Raw genomic sequence first — 16,550 nt, forward strand, 5'->3', positions numbered from 1 at the left:
CAAATGCATCAAACACGTCTTGAACAAACACCAGATCTTTCTTTAAAATAGGAAGAGCTTTTCCTATGAGTAAAATAATGTTAACAATCTGCTGCTTGGAATTATATCTAGATAGGCACAACACAGTGCCTCTTTCTGGCGCCTGTAAAGGAGTTTGATGGCCCCAGAGACATTTCTGTGTGAGATTGTCTCCTCAGTGCAGGGATGGGAGCAAGGCAAGCCAGCCTGTTGCACTTCAGGATACCACATTCCCGCTGAATCCCAGTCCCATCACTTCTTAGTCAGTGCCATGCTTGTTTGACTGTGTACAGACCAAATGCTATAGAAAAATGTAAATATTTTTATGGCCTGGCTTGCTTAAAAGCCTGTGTTAAGGGGAAAGGAATGCTGTGCACACACACAGCAGAACAAATTTAATGAAAACCAGAACCCAGAGGTATTCTGTAACCCAGAAATGGAGTGTTTTGCATTGCTAAAGGGTGGTCATTTGGTACATCACAAAGACAGCGTGAAAGTCGAGATAACACAATTAATAATGAACTCTCCAGCACAAAGCACCGTCACCGTCACCATGACCTCTCTCTCCTCATGGACAGAATACAGAGCTCATCACTCATCTCCTCTTGCTTCTGAGAAATGGGCCAAGTGCCCAGTTCTCTCTGTACTGCTGCAGAGTTTTGGTGGTGACAGAGCTGGGCTCCTCTGGAGGTGAGGAGGGGAAGGACAAAGGGCAGTAACAACCAAAAAAACACCTTTCATGAAATAAAGTCAATAAAAGTCCTAAACTGAGGCTGTGACCATTGAGAGCTTCCAGGAACTGCACATTACACCTCTCCCAGCACCACTCCTAACAAAGACTCCTCCTTTTTCCCAGTGGAAAGTGCAGCCCCCAGCTGAGAGCTACCAAGGTGGCAGAAGAGACACTGCTTAATGTCAACACAGCAAAATCTTGCATCTCTCCAGCAGCAAGATCACAGGCAGGCAGCACCACCAGCTGCTGACAAAAACATCCAAGGCAGCCCAGACCTGCCTCACCCTGCTCTGGTTTTAAATGTGATGTTCGCATCAGCTCTGAAAGTTGGAACTTAATTACAACTTGATGCTGCACCTCCTTGTCTTCTCAGATGTTCCCACCACAGCTGGGCACAGCCTCTGGCATGGGGAATCACCCACCAACCCCCATGGCTACATCCAGGAGCACTGTACACTGGGATGCAGCTTCAGTGGGGCCAAGAAAGCCATGCAAGGCATGCACAGTTTTGGAAGAGAGCCCAGATATAACAACAAATAAGAGGTAAGAGAGGTAAGCCCTGCACAAAGCTTGGCAGAATCCTAATGCATTTAATTTCTTTAGATACATTTATTTAATTATATCTTTTCATATCATCAGTGCTTACAAAGTTCAAGTTTAACCCAGGGGAAAAAGGAAAGACTTAGGAGGATGGATTAAGGCTCGTCTAAAATATTAAACATTTTTACAGCTAAACATTAAAACTATTTCAAATTGTTCCCTCAAATATGAATACTACAATTATGTTAAATGTAAGGCTATTTCTCCCTTGGTCATGCCTGCATCCTTGAAAGAAAAAAATCAAGTAGATAGAATTTAGGTGGGCCAGGATGAAAGAACAAAAATCTTAAGGTCCATGACAGCTTAATTTAAATTGCAGAGTGCAGGGTCTCTGACCACAGGGTGACAGCAGCCCAGCAGCTCTCTCAATACCTCCAGTTTTCAGTCCACAAATGCCACTGGAGCAGACTCTCAGGACATTTTCCCTTTGCCTCTGGGTCTCACTGTGATTTGTTGCTCCCTGACAAACAGCTCCATCCTTCAAAGCTGGGAGACAGCCCCTCTGACCCCTCCAGGTGTCCTGCTGCCTCCTCCCCTTGCTCCCACCCTGCTCCCCTGCACCCGGACCCTGCCCTGCCCGGGGGAAGCTGATCCTCTCCCCTGCACTGCCATCGCAGCCTCTGCTCACCGGGCAGGGATCTCAATATTTGCTGGCTCCTGGGTGCTCCTGGGGCCTCCTCCTGTGCCTCTGAATTCAGAAAGGCTTCCAAGAGCTGAATGCAGCTGCAGCCATCAGCCAGCAAGCTGCCAGGCTCATGGTCGTGTAGGTGTCCAGCTGGGAGCTCTTCCTTTGGGAGCTTTCTGTGGCCTCACTCCCCTTTTCCTGCCCTTTCTGGCTTCAGTTACAGCCACATGTGAACAATGTACCCTGTGTGCACCTTCCCCACTTGGTGCACAGGCTTGTAAAACTCTTTTAATTTGTGATTTACAAGGGTTCTGTTTTGGGCTGAAATGGTTCCCCTGAGGAGCTGAGCAAGGCTGAAGTGGCTGGAGGTGTTTATGGAGGGCAAGGTGGGAGCTGACAGTGGGGTTGAAGGCTCTCAGCTCGCTGGCAGCTCCAGCACCTGGCACTGCAGCCTCTGAGAAGCGGTAACAGAAAAAAAAGGAATGGTGATTCCTGCCTGAGCTGGCATTAGCCCCAGCAAAGCATCCCCACTTCCAGAAGTGACATTTTCAGAGGATAAGAAATATTTAGCTTGGTCAAAAGCAGAAGCAATCTAGAGCCACTGCAGCATTTGAGCCAATTCTATTTGTGACCTTTTCTTCCCCAAAAAATTGCAAAACATACTACTAGAAACACAGAAGGAGTTAACAATGGCATCTTGATTAAACTGAGTCATATGGAAAAACAGCACCTGATGATTGTATAATAGAAGTATATTCTAAAGTAGAATTCTCATGAAAAATAACATGTAATATTGAAGCATTAGGCAGTCCAGTTTGTTATCATTTTAGGTCCCTAAATTCCAAGTGCTCAAGTAACTACATTAGATAAAGTATCTAAAGCCCAGCTCCTTACTCAACATTAATAAAGTTTCAATTGGAAAAGATAATATAAACTTCCTGTGCTGGAAAAGGCTACTACAGGCAATTAAAGCAGCAGGGGAAGGGGGCAGTACTCTGACCAGCAGATGCAGTGTTCAAGTCTCCTTCTCAGCAGCACACATTCTGAAAGGGAAGGCTGCTGTGCCTGGATTTTATAGACATATATTACAAGATGATGTAATCTCAACTTCAAGTGCTGACAAAACACACTTCAGGATTCTTTAAGGACTTCTTGCTACAGTGGAAACATGAGGAAATGTTTGAGCTCTCCAGACAGCTTAGCTGAGATGATTTCCTAGCCGGTTGAAGTAATGTATAAGGCTTTTTCCCCTGCAGAAACACCTGCTAGTAGCAAGTCGAGGATCCCAAGCAGGGTCCCTGTCCTGAGCTGCCTTATACCAGATTCCATCAGAGCAATCCCCAAGCAGCAGCAGCACTGGCCCAACCCTGCCCTGCTCCAGGGAGCAGAGACAAGGTGCTGAGCCTGCTCTCCTTCTGGGGGAGGCCTCAAATCACCTCTTGGGCTGTTGCTTTCATTAGGACAGCCTAGGGATTATGATCCCTCTGTGCATGAAGCCAACACCTCCTCCACATGCTTCCTGGAAAAGTTGCATTTCTCATCTACACCTCTCCCTGCACTGACTGCACTGATGGAAGGCTCCTCGAGACACTTCGGGAAGAAGAAAGCTCATCCAACTGGTGTCCATATCCTTTGAGTTCTGAGGCTAGACAGGATTTTGGGTGGAAGCTGTGATTCCAAACTTGAAATTGCATCAGACAGGGCATTCTCAGTGCTGCAGATGTACTTTGGCTCAAGGTGTACAAAGAGACTCCAGAAATAGCTTGGAGGGCTCACTTAGCTTTTTCTTTTTCTTTTTCTTTTTCTTTTTCTTTTTCTTTTCTTTTTCTTTTTCTTTTTTTTGTTCAGCCATTTTATCTGTCTCTCACATGAAACTTCTGAAGCAACATTTTATTTTATTTTATTTTATTTTACTTTATTTTACTTTATTTTATCTTTATTTACTTTCCCAATACCAGTTCCTCAAAACCACAAAGGGTGAGGGAGTCCACAGCTTTCAAAAAAAATAGCATTTCTTTTGGCATTTTGATTATCAATACTGCCACTGCATTCCACGTGCAAAAACAGGTTTCTGAGAATGTGAAAACTTTTAAATAAAACATTATGGCTCAGCAGACTTATATTTTCTAGCTACACTTGAAAAAACCCATGCAACCTTATTCCTCTGAAAATTATGATAACACACTTTTTTTGGCATTTATTCTCCTCCTGCTTCTCTCTGCTCCACGCCCAAATGTCCACATTAGAATTTACAACCTTTGCAAAACAAGTGTTTCCCAGTGTTTTATTGCTTTCTTAAATGAGCTTTTAAACCACACACTGGCCATAGCCTAAATACACCCTGATGGCTTTACAAAAGGATAGGGAAAAAACTTTCTTTCTCTCATCTCTACATACATATTTTTGCCTAAAACCAGCCAACAGCTTGAACAAGAAATGATGGCACACGAAATGATGAAAATAAGTGAAGTTCATATCAATTAACCTTTGGAGCAGAGAGAGGGAGTGTGTGTGTGTGCGAGTGTGTGTGCATGTTTCTGTGCACAGGCAGTGTTACAGTGAACAATTTTATTGCAGAAGCAAAGCGGCACCCAAAGGTGTCTGAGGCAGGGTCACCTGGGCAAACACTATTTGCCCTACCTGCACATTTACTCTACAGTAGAGATTCACATCCCAAACTGTGCGCCATTTTTCACAAACCAGATAATTCAGTGCTCAGCAGGGGGCTCACCTACTGAATAAAATGCTATCCAACATTTGATCCTCCTCACTGTCTGCTGGCTTGTGCCTGACATACTGTTCATGGTCCCACCACTTGGAACACAGAACCATTCGGTGCTCATGCAGCCTCGGGGAGTGCCCATCGTAAGGATCCTGGCTGCTTCCAAATTCCAATGGCTGAAAGCATGGAAATCCTGCGAACCAAAGGAATGGTGGGGCTTCTTATTTAGGAGCTGTGCCACTGACCACGGAGATGGCCACAAGTGCCTTTTTATTTCAATGCCCGACTTGGGATTTTCTGAGGCTGACGCTTCAGAGGTAACGACAGCCAGTGCCTGCACCGTGCCTCGGCAGGGAGGGAGGGCTCAGGGATGCTCTGCCTGCTGGTGAGATGGCTGCTCCCTCTCAGGAGCTCGCTATCCATGGCCCTGCATGCTCACCTCAGCCTGGGCTGCATCCAGCTCCCTGCCTTCGCAGCAGCTTCCAGCCCTGTCAGCACAGCACAGCACATGGAGGAGGGACAGCAGGCTGCACTTGCACTCCAGGTTCTGCCTCAGCTGCCACTTTATTAGTGGATGAAATTTGGAATGATAATCCCAACCCACAAAGCCATTGCTCTGGGGTCAATTAGCTCTGCAGCTGCCTTGACCTGGACACCCCACAGCTTGGAAAACATTTGCCTGCCCCTGCCACGGATTTCCTGGGAGCAGGAGAATAAGCTCCTTTGCCCTCAGATTTGACTTCAGCTGAAATGGATTGCCTTTAGAGAGCCCTGGAAGAGCTGGCTCATCTCCAAACACGACTCAAATCAGGAGTCCCACTTCTTATTCCCATGAATTTTGAGTCATGCCCCAACATGGCCCTTCATTTTCCCCTTGCCATAACATCCAATTTCTTACTAAGGCATTTCAGGTGGGACAGAGCAGGCTGTGCTGCTCCTGGGCTGGCAGGAAACAACAGTCCCAAGACATTAACATGATGGACATGTCGACACAGGGAAACGTATGGCACCAATTAAGACAGTATCAACAATTATGCAGAACACAGCTGAGTGGATTAATCTGTTGCCTGCAGTAAAGGCTGCCAGTACGAAGCTGGCTGTCAAGAGACAAGCTTTCATCTTGCCTGCTGCCTAGTGCCAAATATTATGAAGCCCATGTAAACTAAGGACAATCGCTGGGTTTCTTTTTCCACCAGCACTCCTGGAGCAAGGAGGGCACAACCAATTAATGTCTCTACATGCTGACTTTTTTCTTCTTTATAAGGGAAAAAAAATAAAAACAAAACCACACTTTAAAAGAAGTCCCCAAATGACCATTATTCACAGAAGACTAAAGTAAGAACTACAAAGTAACTGGGAAAGGATAGTTCTTTTTCTTACTCATAAAGGTTTTCTTTTGCTGAGGGGCTGACCTGATAACTCATTTGTCAAACACACTTTTCCCTCGTTCTCTAAGCAAAGAGATGAAAAATGGTTAAATCATCTGACTTTTTTCCAACTTGCTATTTTTACACTGACCAGAAGGATGCTGACACCCTCTCTGTCTCTTTCTTCCCACCCGTTCTTTGCCAAGGAAGATGCAAGATTACCTCTAGCAAGTTGTGACTATGTTCTCCTGCCTTGCCAAATACTGTAAGAACAAGCAGCTGATTTTCCCTAAAAAACTTATGTTTGCAACATGCTACGTAGGTCTGTAGCTGTCAGAGTATTAAACAGCAAAGAAAAAGCTAGGACTTGTAAATAATCAGTTACTGCACTAATAAGCAGCAGCATTTGAATTTGTGCTAAAGCTTTGTACCAGCTGTGCTTTGTCCCAAAATCCAATTAAAAAAAAACAACTGCCTATGCTTGTTCCTACAATATGGAGGATATTCAGCTATTCTCCATAAACTCTGCTGTTGCTTCCAGTGCATCTGCTCCCACATCAGCTTCCATTTGTCCATATTTAGCCTTGTTAAACCACAGCATGCCTACCTGAAATATAAAATACCTTGAGGCTTGGAATGATACCATCCCAAGTAAGGAAACTATTCCTAGCACTGCACTCTTTAATTTAATGCAGGCAGAAGTCCCCTGCCCACTTACAACACAGCACATACTGATGACAGTTGTTGATGGAGAAATTCAGTTTTAATCCAACATTTCCAGTAAACACATTGTTCTCAGAGCAGCAGAGCCATGAAATCTGTTCTTTTTCAGAAGGTTTATATCCCGTGTGCCTCCGTCCCCAAGACATTTATAGCATATTTGCAGCTTGGCAATATTCCTATCACAAAACCTTCCAGATCCTTCCTATTATCTACTTCCAACACCTCCACTGAACTCTAACGTATTTCTGGGTGTTTTGCCCAATTTTTCTAACTTAGTGTTCATTTTTCTTCATTTCAAGAGCTGTGTCCCAGAGTTGTTTTCTTCAGGGACTTGCATAGCTCCAACATTGTCCAAACAAAAAAAGATAAAATCTCAAAAAGACACTTCCTGAAAACTTATTTCTGCAGCCAGTAATGCTCTGCCTGCTGTCAGGCACATCATCGTGCTTGGAAATTCCAGTCTGGATCTGTGCTGGATGGGTGATATCCCCCTTCTGAGGAGAGGAGAGAGGAAGTTCTCAGAGCACAGGGGGGAAAGGCTTCCCCTTGGATGTTTTCTCCTTGGACAGAAGCTCTTTGTATCCATGGGGTTCCCCCAAGCACACAGATGCCTCCAGCACTGCTCCCACGGTTCAGCTCTGCCCCAAGGTTCCTTCTTATCTGCTGTTCCCAGGTGCTTCTGACACAGCCTAAGGGGCAGACAGGGCCAGCAGTAACGCCCAGGAGAACCGAGGAAGGTCAGAGCAGGACAGGACAAATTGTATCCATTCAGACCTGCCAAAATCTGATTTTTTTCCTCAATTAAACTTCTAAACATCTACAGCATTAAGAATTTTGATTGGGGGAAAAAAAATGTATTCCCTCATCTTTTTCCACCTGCTAGCAACTTCAATAGAAACATTTCCTCCTAAGCATCTTTTCACTACCATCTTTTTCCTTTTCTACCATTTTCTTTCACTTTTATTATTTTGAGCTCTCACAACAGGAAATATTTTCAGAAATGTCAAGATAATAAAACATCCACAAGACAATTAAAAATACAAGAGAGGAAAAATAATGGCAAGACTTCATTTAACCTCTTAGATTAAGTAGCACAAAAAAGGAGGAGAAAAATAGTGAACTTAAAATCCCAAAATATCTGCAAATCACCTCCCTTTTAAAAAAACTCCTAAATTTTTATGTGAAAAAGTACTTCTGAATACATAGACATAGGCATCCTCTGAAATATGTCAGGTTTCAATAAAGCCTCCTTTTCTGCGGGGGAGTTAAAAAAAGGACAGCTCATTATAATGAAAGTTTAGTCATCAGCATCACATGACCAGTGATTAAGAGGAGCATGATTCCATGCAGACAGCTTCCCCAAGTCAGGGTAGAGGGGAGCTTCAGGTGGCCTTGGATGATGGGAGAAGATCCAGGACAGAGCATGCAGTAACAGCAGGGGCACTGCTAAAATGCTCATGAGCTTCTCACCCTCCCACAAGGAAGGAGAGGGTAGAGCCCATGTGAAGCCCACGTGGAGTCTGACTTCTGGATGGGTGGGAATAAGAGACAGCAGAACAATCTGATCCAGCCTGCTTTTAAAGAAATTACTCTGCCATTCAAATGTACTGAAATGTTAAACCTTGTTTACGTATTGAAGGACTCGAAAATTTAAAGTTTTCTTCACGAGGACTGGGAAGTGTGAGCTCAAAACCAAAGTCAATCCTCCTGTGAAGCTCCTCATGGGCACCTCCTGAGACATTTCATCCTGGTCTGTGCCTGCAGCTCCTGTATCCAAAGGGAAGCCACCTCTCCATACCCAAGTCTTCCCGAGCAGCGAGGCTGGGCTGGATCCCGAGTACAGCTCCCTCTACATCCTCCCCCTGAGGGAGCACTCCCAGCCTCAGACTCCACTTCACAAGCCAAAATCTGCAAATCCATGGCGCTCTCTAGTGTTTTGGTTCTGCCTGGGAGAAACACGAGCATCCCGAGGCACTGACATCATTCCACAGAGTGCGGTACAAGTCTCCGGGCAGAGGGATGCCCAAGGCCCGCTGTTCATCGGGATGAGTTTGCCAGAGTTCAGGTTTGTTCGGGTTGGACTGCACCTCCTGGTGGATGCTGCTCCAGCTGCCGGGCTGTGGCAAACTCCACCCGCAGTGCCTCCAGTGGTCTAAGCAAAACCAGGATTTTAAGCCACATTGCTGATGGACAGAGCTATTTCAGGAAAGTTTTTGATTCCAGGATTAGGTCCCTGCAGATGCTAAGTGTGATCCTGTCAGCTCCCAAACTGGCCATCAGTGATGTGTAACACAGGCTGTCGTTTCCGGGTGCAAGCCCAGAGGAAAAACCCACGTGGAGGAGCTGTCCCAGAGACAGCTCCAGGGAGGACTGTGGGACAGGGACAAGGGCAGGCACAGGGCAGGCTGAGGGCTCCTCTGGGGCCTGCAGGTGCCATTAGCCATGAAGAACAGCAGCCTCCATGGAAACACCAGTCCTTCCCTAATGTCTCACCTCCCCCCATCACCCTTCATGGGGGAGGAGACGAGGACAAAGCACGTTTGTAGCTGTTGAAGGCAAGCACAATCCAAAATTGCAGCTGCTCTGACTTGCTGTTAAACAGCTTGCTGGTCCCTTTGTTAATGGTTTTCTACTCTGATACCACGTCTCTCTTTCTCCTGAGCTTTTCTGAGGCTGACAATTCGTGATAGAAATACAGCACATCCCACAGACTCACAGCCTCAGGTCCAACTGTGTGCGCCAAGTGACAAGATCAATGTGGCAATTTGCTGCAGAACACGCGAGATTCCCATCTCCTCTCCTCTTTTTCTCTCTCTCTAATATACATTTCAAATTAAATCAGCATCCAAAGGGAGGAGATTCCTCTAGTGCCCAGGAGAACATATTTTCTCCAAGCTCACAGCACTGGCTGGTGACGGGGGGAATACGCTCACACCGTGTAATTGATTTGATGCGTGCCATGTTTCGGGGGGATAAACATCACCCCCTGGACTCCTGGCATTCCAGCACCCCCAGCCTAAGCTCCTTGTTACTGGTGTGTTGGGAGTCCAGTGAAGACACTGAGTGGTGTTGACACGGAGATAAATGCTCTTATCTTCAGCTCCCAACGTTGCTTCTTTGAACAAGTGCTCTCGACAGTTTTCACTGTTCAAGCTGCTCTTCAGCAAGGGACAGCAATAACCACCTTTTAAACCCACCTTATTTCAGCAAACTTCTCTGCTGGGAGAACAGGCCAGGCTTGCCAATAAACTAGAGGACTTTCAGTGGGACACATCATCACAATTCATAGGGAATAATTTAGGGCTCCCTCCAGGAAACACACTTAAGCACCTGAAAAAAACACCCACTTTAGGCTTATCTGTTGCTTTGTGGGCCTAGCAAGTCCCAGAGAGACACTGACCTCCAGAACCTCGGCTGCAACTGCAACACACCAGTACAACTGTGCATTCAAACTGTGCTGTGCTGCTGAGAAACCTTCTTACTTTACAGCAAAAATGTGAGACCGTGATTTTTAAATTATCTTTCAGGAGGCTGGTGCCAGAACCAGAAGAAAACTTGGTCCTTCAAGTCCCTCACCTCTTGCTGTAGCACACTGCCAGAACATGGGAGTGAAAATCCTGCTTTGTGCTTCCTCTCTCCTCTTGCTGCAAGGCTGACTACAGACCACAAACCTGATCATTAAGCCACCACTCAGCTGGAGCTCAGGAAAAGCCCCAGTGTTTTGAATGGATTTAGGATTTTGCTCTCTGCTTCTCTACACAGGGATTAAATAAATATTCTCCTGCTAGAAAGGTGCCACATCTCTGCCTGAGTTCAATGGGTTCTTTAAAGTAAAGGCACAGATAAGTAGCAATAATTTCTAATGGTGTGGCAGAGGGTGAGTTCTAGGGCATAAAAAATTTCAGGCACTGTAAATCCAGTTCATCTGTCTTTAACAGATTGAATGGACTTTGACAGGAAAAATGAGAAACATTTAATAGAGAAAAAATCCAGGACAATAAATTGCCAGAAGAAATAAAACAAAAATTCCTAAAATATATCAAGAGGGAGATGTCTAGAGAAACAGTAGGTCTCTGATGGACCCAGCAAGCAGAGGAAGCAATGAAATAGGGAGGTTACAACCAAGCCAAGCAATGTCTTTGCAATCAGTATTCACACTGAAGTATGATTGGGGTTAGAAAAAGGGAGAAGAAAAATAGCTATTATGTAGGTCACTGTCTGTGCTGAGACACCACCTGACATGCAGGAAAAAAGTAATAAGACCACCACTGGAAAAAATCAAGGTGTCCTATGGAATTGAATCTGCCAGACTGACAGCACCTTTCTAAATGCATTGGCCAACAAAGTAACCGAGCTCCTGACAAGAATATTGAATTCATCTTCACACAGCTGTTCCTGCAGAGGGACCCAAGAAAGCCAAGATCACTGTGGGATGAGCCTAAACAATTTGAAAATGCCCAACCTAAGAAAAACATCTGAGAAAAGTCATGGAGCTTGAATTTAAAACCCCTCAGGCCAACTGCAGCTGCAATTTTTTTCTTTTAACTCAGTGAAGTTACTCTGAATTTTTAGTGGAGGAATCCAGTTTTGGTACTGGCCAGAGCATTCTGAAGAGTCTTTGAACTCTGGCAATGAAATATTCACCTGCACAAATCAAAAAGCCTCCACCTATATCCAGTTCCTAGGGTGATAAGAGAGAAGAATTGCAGAGCTGTCTAAAACAAACAATATTTTTGAATAATATCTTCTAAAAGTACCAGAGAGGAAATAAACTGCTTTATTGGGCTGCATTGAAAAGCCACCTAGGCTGTGTATGCACTTCTATTTCAGGATGAAGTTTCCAATTCATCCTCTCTTTACCACACAAAATGCCAATCACAAAGCAATCCTGTGTGTTGGAGACAGGATTGCACACTAACCACTAAATTATATTGCCACAACAAGAGTGAGTACCCTGTGGATCCACAGGGCACAATGACTATTAGTGTCTGAAGTGATGAAGAGTAGACAGAAATAGTAACCACAGCTGGTGATCAAAGTCTCATTCAGGCTCCAGCTGTATAAATTACAACCTCTTACTGAGGAAGCTCTGTGATATATTCAAAAAGCAAAATGAGAAGCAAGTTGCGGATAACAATTGAAAGAAACCAGCCAAATACCTGACTCCCCCCAACCAAACTTCTCTTGCTCTCAGCAGGATCAGAATTTTAGATCAGATCAAACAATTGCTCCTAATTTGGCTTGAGTATGACAGAGACATGTTAAGGCACCTTCTGAGAGATACCTGGGAAAATAGACATAGATATCTTACAGATGTTGGATATGGAGCTATCAGTCTTGACTTCTGGAGATATCCTAGAATGCCACAAATTCTCAACTGTACAAACTATCTGAGAATCTGTATTTCTATCAATTGAATAGTTGCAGAGACATTTCAGATGGCAGAAGCTTGCAGAAAAGCCAGATCTTTTTAATGCATCTCTACTTGGGAGCCCCAAAGCAGCTGGATCATTTGCCATTTTCCATATGCTGGGGCAGTATTTGTCTGTGAAATGGAGTATTGCAGCTTCCAGAAATCAGTATGTGAAATTAATCAGCCCAAATATCAGCCAGCATTTACAAACCAAATAGCATTTAAAGCTGATGAAATTCATCACTGAAAATTCAGGGGCAGTTGGAAAAGGATTTTAAAATTACAATTTCTCTGAAGTATTTGAGACTAGAAAGACACACAGACGCAAAAAGGGACAAAACCCAAGTTAAAGAAATCTGATTAAAAATTCAACTAAAGTCTGCACCTCAACATCTTATTAATGTCAAAGCAATATGAGCTGAGGCTCAAAGGGAGCAGGCTAAATGAAGCCTTTGCTTTCACCCAGACTCTTGTGATCATTATCCTTTCTGCAGCATTCCCACATGAAAAGTTATTTTTCAGCCTAGACTCAGCAGCGCTCTTAAGCACGTGCTGAACCCAGTCAAATCAAGACTGGACAAGAAACCAGCTCTCATTCCATCAGGCCTTATAAAGCTCACTGCAAAAAGGCCTAGTGAAGTTATATGGCTTGTTTCATGTGTGAGGTTAGAGAGAGCTCTTCCTAATCTAAAAACCCCCAAACCATGTATTTAATCCACTTCAGCAGAGTGCCTAGTGCTGTCAGGACCCTGGCTGCACACAGGACTGAAGATAGGGCTACAGTGGTTGTTTACTCTTAGCAGAACCAAACCATCCCCAAGGAATTACAGCCATTTTACCCATTTTTACCCACTGACAAGCCTTCTCTCACAGATAACCTGGCATTCTGAAGCTCAGTTTAACTGGACACTGGTTCTTCTCTCTGCTCTGAAAGGCACAGAAAAAAAAACCACAAAAAACCTGCTCCAAGATATTTACCAGTGAAGTTCACTGTGGAATAGTAAAGAAACATGAAAATCAGAATGGACATAACAGAAGGACAGTTTTTTCAGCTGACTGACTCCACCCTTTGCCAGAATGAGATTTTGGGACATAATGGCTGGAATAAAGTGCTGTCAGTCCAGGCTCTGAGGCCACCAGCACCCCTTGTGCTCCCCTTTGTAGCACAAACTGCCTTGCCTCTTGCCACAAGACAGTTTTAATACAGCTTTGTGCTCCTCTAACCTGATTTTACACTGGGGGAATTCATGAGCTCCCCTGTGCTATGTCTGCTGCCAACAGATGCTCCTGCAAGCAAGGGTCCTTGGGAGGCAGGAATAACTCATCACCTTCTGCCAGGACACATTGACAAGAAGGGACCGTCTAGGCAATTTTTTCAGTGGGTTTTACACTAGGATTTCTTGAGGCAAGGCTGAACACCATGGAAATACCAGCAGCTTTAAGGCTAATTTGCAAACTCAAGCAGCTAACCCAGATGTGATGTTAAAGGCTCTCCATGTCTGACAAGCGAGACTTTGTAATAAACACTCTTTATGAGGACTGCTTAAATTCTCCTCCAGGGTTCTTTGGTCTCGCAGTTTTGTAGGAAAAAAATATCATCTCTTTTACATGATAACACTCAGAAATCTACTTTCAGCGCAGGAGCAAATACTGACTTATGTTATCTCAAGTAGGTGCTTGCCTTTTTATGAACAAATTCACCTGCAGTGACTATAAAGCAGTAACAAAGCTCCCAGGGAATGCTATATATGCACATGATACATGCCAGTGTGTTTTAGGAAAGTGATATAGACTTTGGAGATTAGAGGATAATAAAATGAAGAGAAATAACTCTTCATCTGAGTCTTCAAAGGAAAAGACTACTGAGAAAAAAAAATGTGGATAGACCCCAGCCTTATAGTAATTCCTTTCCATTCTGCATTTGGCATCAAGTTCATTATGATTCCTTTACTCAGGCATATTTTCCCTCAGGGGAAATTCATTACAGTTAGAACACTGCCCATGATTTCATAATACGTATTTATGGAGTTAATCATACTCACATCTCTCAAGGCATCTGTTGCTCTGCTTTGGTAAATTCCTCATTATCCCTGCAGGACAGCAGCGTCAATCCTGAGCCCTCCTACAGTGGGTTGCCATGTTTCATATTCAAGGAAAGGAGATATTCTTCAGGCGTGATCAACACAGGCTGCCTGGTACAGCGGTGGGCAATTTGTCGTGTAGAACAGAACTCCTCGGGTGTATTCATCTCCTGAACCTTTTCCTGTGTCTGCCTGCTGGACTTCCTCACAAGGGGAACCTTACTGTGATAAACATCCAGCATCAGTCCACATTCCGCTTTGATTACTTCTTACTGGCCAGGTGGCAAAGTATGTAATTGGTCACACTGTAGCACAAAGCTGAAGGTTTTAGCCCGGGTCTTCCCTCTCCACTAAACTGCAGCAACTCAGTAATGCTACCGAGGCAAAGTCTGGCTCAAACTGACCTAATTCAAATTAAAGGAGTAAGAAATCACAGCATAGCAGCACTTCTCAGCAGACTCCAGTTTTTCCCACAGGTATCTCTGTCTGTCCGTCCAACATGTATAAACTTGCCTCTTGATGTGGATGCTGCAGTTTGGAAACAACACTTGGCCTGCACAGTGACCTCAGGGCATTTCTAATTAGAGCTGCTGCACCAGCATCACGTCTTTTAAAATACTGTTGTAATAAATCCTGCAGCTGCAGATTCAATATTTCATAAAGGCAGACATGACCTTGTAAGACAGAGTTTGAGGGGAGATTTGCTCTTAATTGAGTTCTGTAATAAAACATTTCAGGGAGAGAGAGGACAAGCCTGCAAGCTGGATATGATCATCAGTCCTCCACTATGAATGGGAAAAATTCAGCATGCAGGAAAGGAATTCCTGGCTTTTAAGCAATATTGTTATAGTGAGAATTCCTCTAGACTTTCTCCAGTCTTAAGCACCACTTAAGATTCTGGTTTCATCTATAGATTCTGGTTCCATGAGGAGCTCCATCTACAAAAGAAATACAGAAATTTTACATTTCAAAGACAGCAGGCTGGGAAGTTCAAAATTATCATTTGTACTATGACAGTAACTATAACAGCTGAGACTAAGGTCTAATGGCACAAGTAGCCAGCATGTAACCACAAATAACAAGGCCCCGCTTTAAACAATTGAAAATAAAATAAAAAAATTAATAAAAAAAGAATTAAGCGCTCTTTGGAGCTCCTGAGAGTCACCACACTCTTTCTTCTTACTACTTGATGAGAACTTGAGCCAAGTTTGTTTTGTCTGGAAACACAGCAAAGAGCCTAAAGCCAACAGATTATGGAATATAAGTAAGTAGGGAGCCAAACCCACATCTCAACAGAGTGATACTGTAAGTTGCAGTGCTGTTGAACTAACATCCCCAAAAGCATAACCCACCTCGCTGGAAGCTGAAGGACCTGAACCAGAACTCTGCTGTTCTTAGCCAGTGAGACTTGTGGGATTCCCAGCCATTCTCACAACCTCTCACTCTCACAAGGATGAAGCTGGCCTGGGTGAAAAGAACAAAGGAAACACAGTGGTGCTGACCTGAGAACACACCACGCTCACATCATACTTACCTTTGCATTCAGCAAAGCTTCAAAGCAGACAGAGATCTTGTTCTTGTTTAGAAATCCAAATTTAGACATCCAAATGTATGTCAAAATATCCAAATATCTAACCTCAATTTAGAATGCTGCTGCCACTCCCACCTAAGCTGTGGCATACTCACACTGTTGAAATTAGGCATTTATGTAACTGTCCAAATAGAAAAATAAAGACTTAAAAAAAAAACAAGCCTTAACACTGAGAGCAGTTTGTTAAACAACAGTCCTCTCTGCCATGTGGCTTTTCTTTTTTTCCTTAAATGATCAAATTACAAGTGTTATCCTCCATCACTCACTCAGGATTCAGGCTTGAGCTAATTGCAGAGGATACAAAGCAACTGTTACAGGGACCTGACAGCAGTGTGCAACAGCAAAATCAATCCTGCCTTTGCACAGCTGATACAGATTGGAGGTAAATTTTTTAATACCGAGCCATCTTTGGATTCTGCAATAAAGAGAGAAAGCACTGGAGCTGCCAGGGTCCACGTCCCAGGAAGCCTTTTTGCAAGAGTTGCGCAGACTGCAGGTGAAGCATCTGGTGTGGTACCCAGGGAACACAAACAGCCTGACCATCTGGAGGAGCTCAGACCCACAAAGCAACATCTGGGAGAGCTTACATCCCTTTTTAAACCTTTTGTGCACCTCGATTTAGCAAAACAACAAGATTCTACCGGTAATCAGTAGAGAAGGACAGACACATTCAGCTA

General features: G+C 44.1%; 1 protein-coding gene across 1 annotated transcript in view; it reads right to left on the minus strand.

The window, feature by feature from the left end:
* The window catches only part of LOC119699655, an 82,681-nt gene that overhangs the window by 28,395 nt on the left and 37,736 nt on the right, over window positions 1–16,550 (minus strand). Inside the window, exon 10 of the transcript XR_005256493.1 lies at window positions 14,244–15,220. The gene's annotated coding sequence lies outside the window, so the exon portion shown is untranslated. The remainder of the gene's footprint in view (window positions 1–14,243; window positions 15,221–16,550) is intronic.

This window comes from Motacilla alba, chromosome 3, assembly GCF_015832195.1.
Source record: "Motacilla alba alba isolate MOTALB_02 chromosome 3, Motacilla_alba_V1.0_pri, whole genome shotgun sequence".
NCBI classification, from domain to species: Eukaryota; Metazoa; Chordata; class Aves; order Passeriformes; family Motacillidae; genus Motacilla; species Motacilla alba.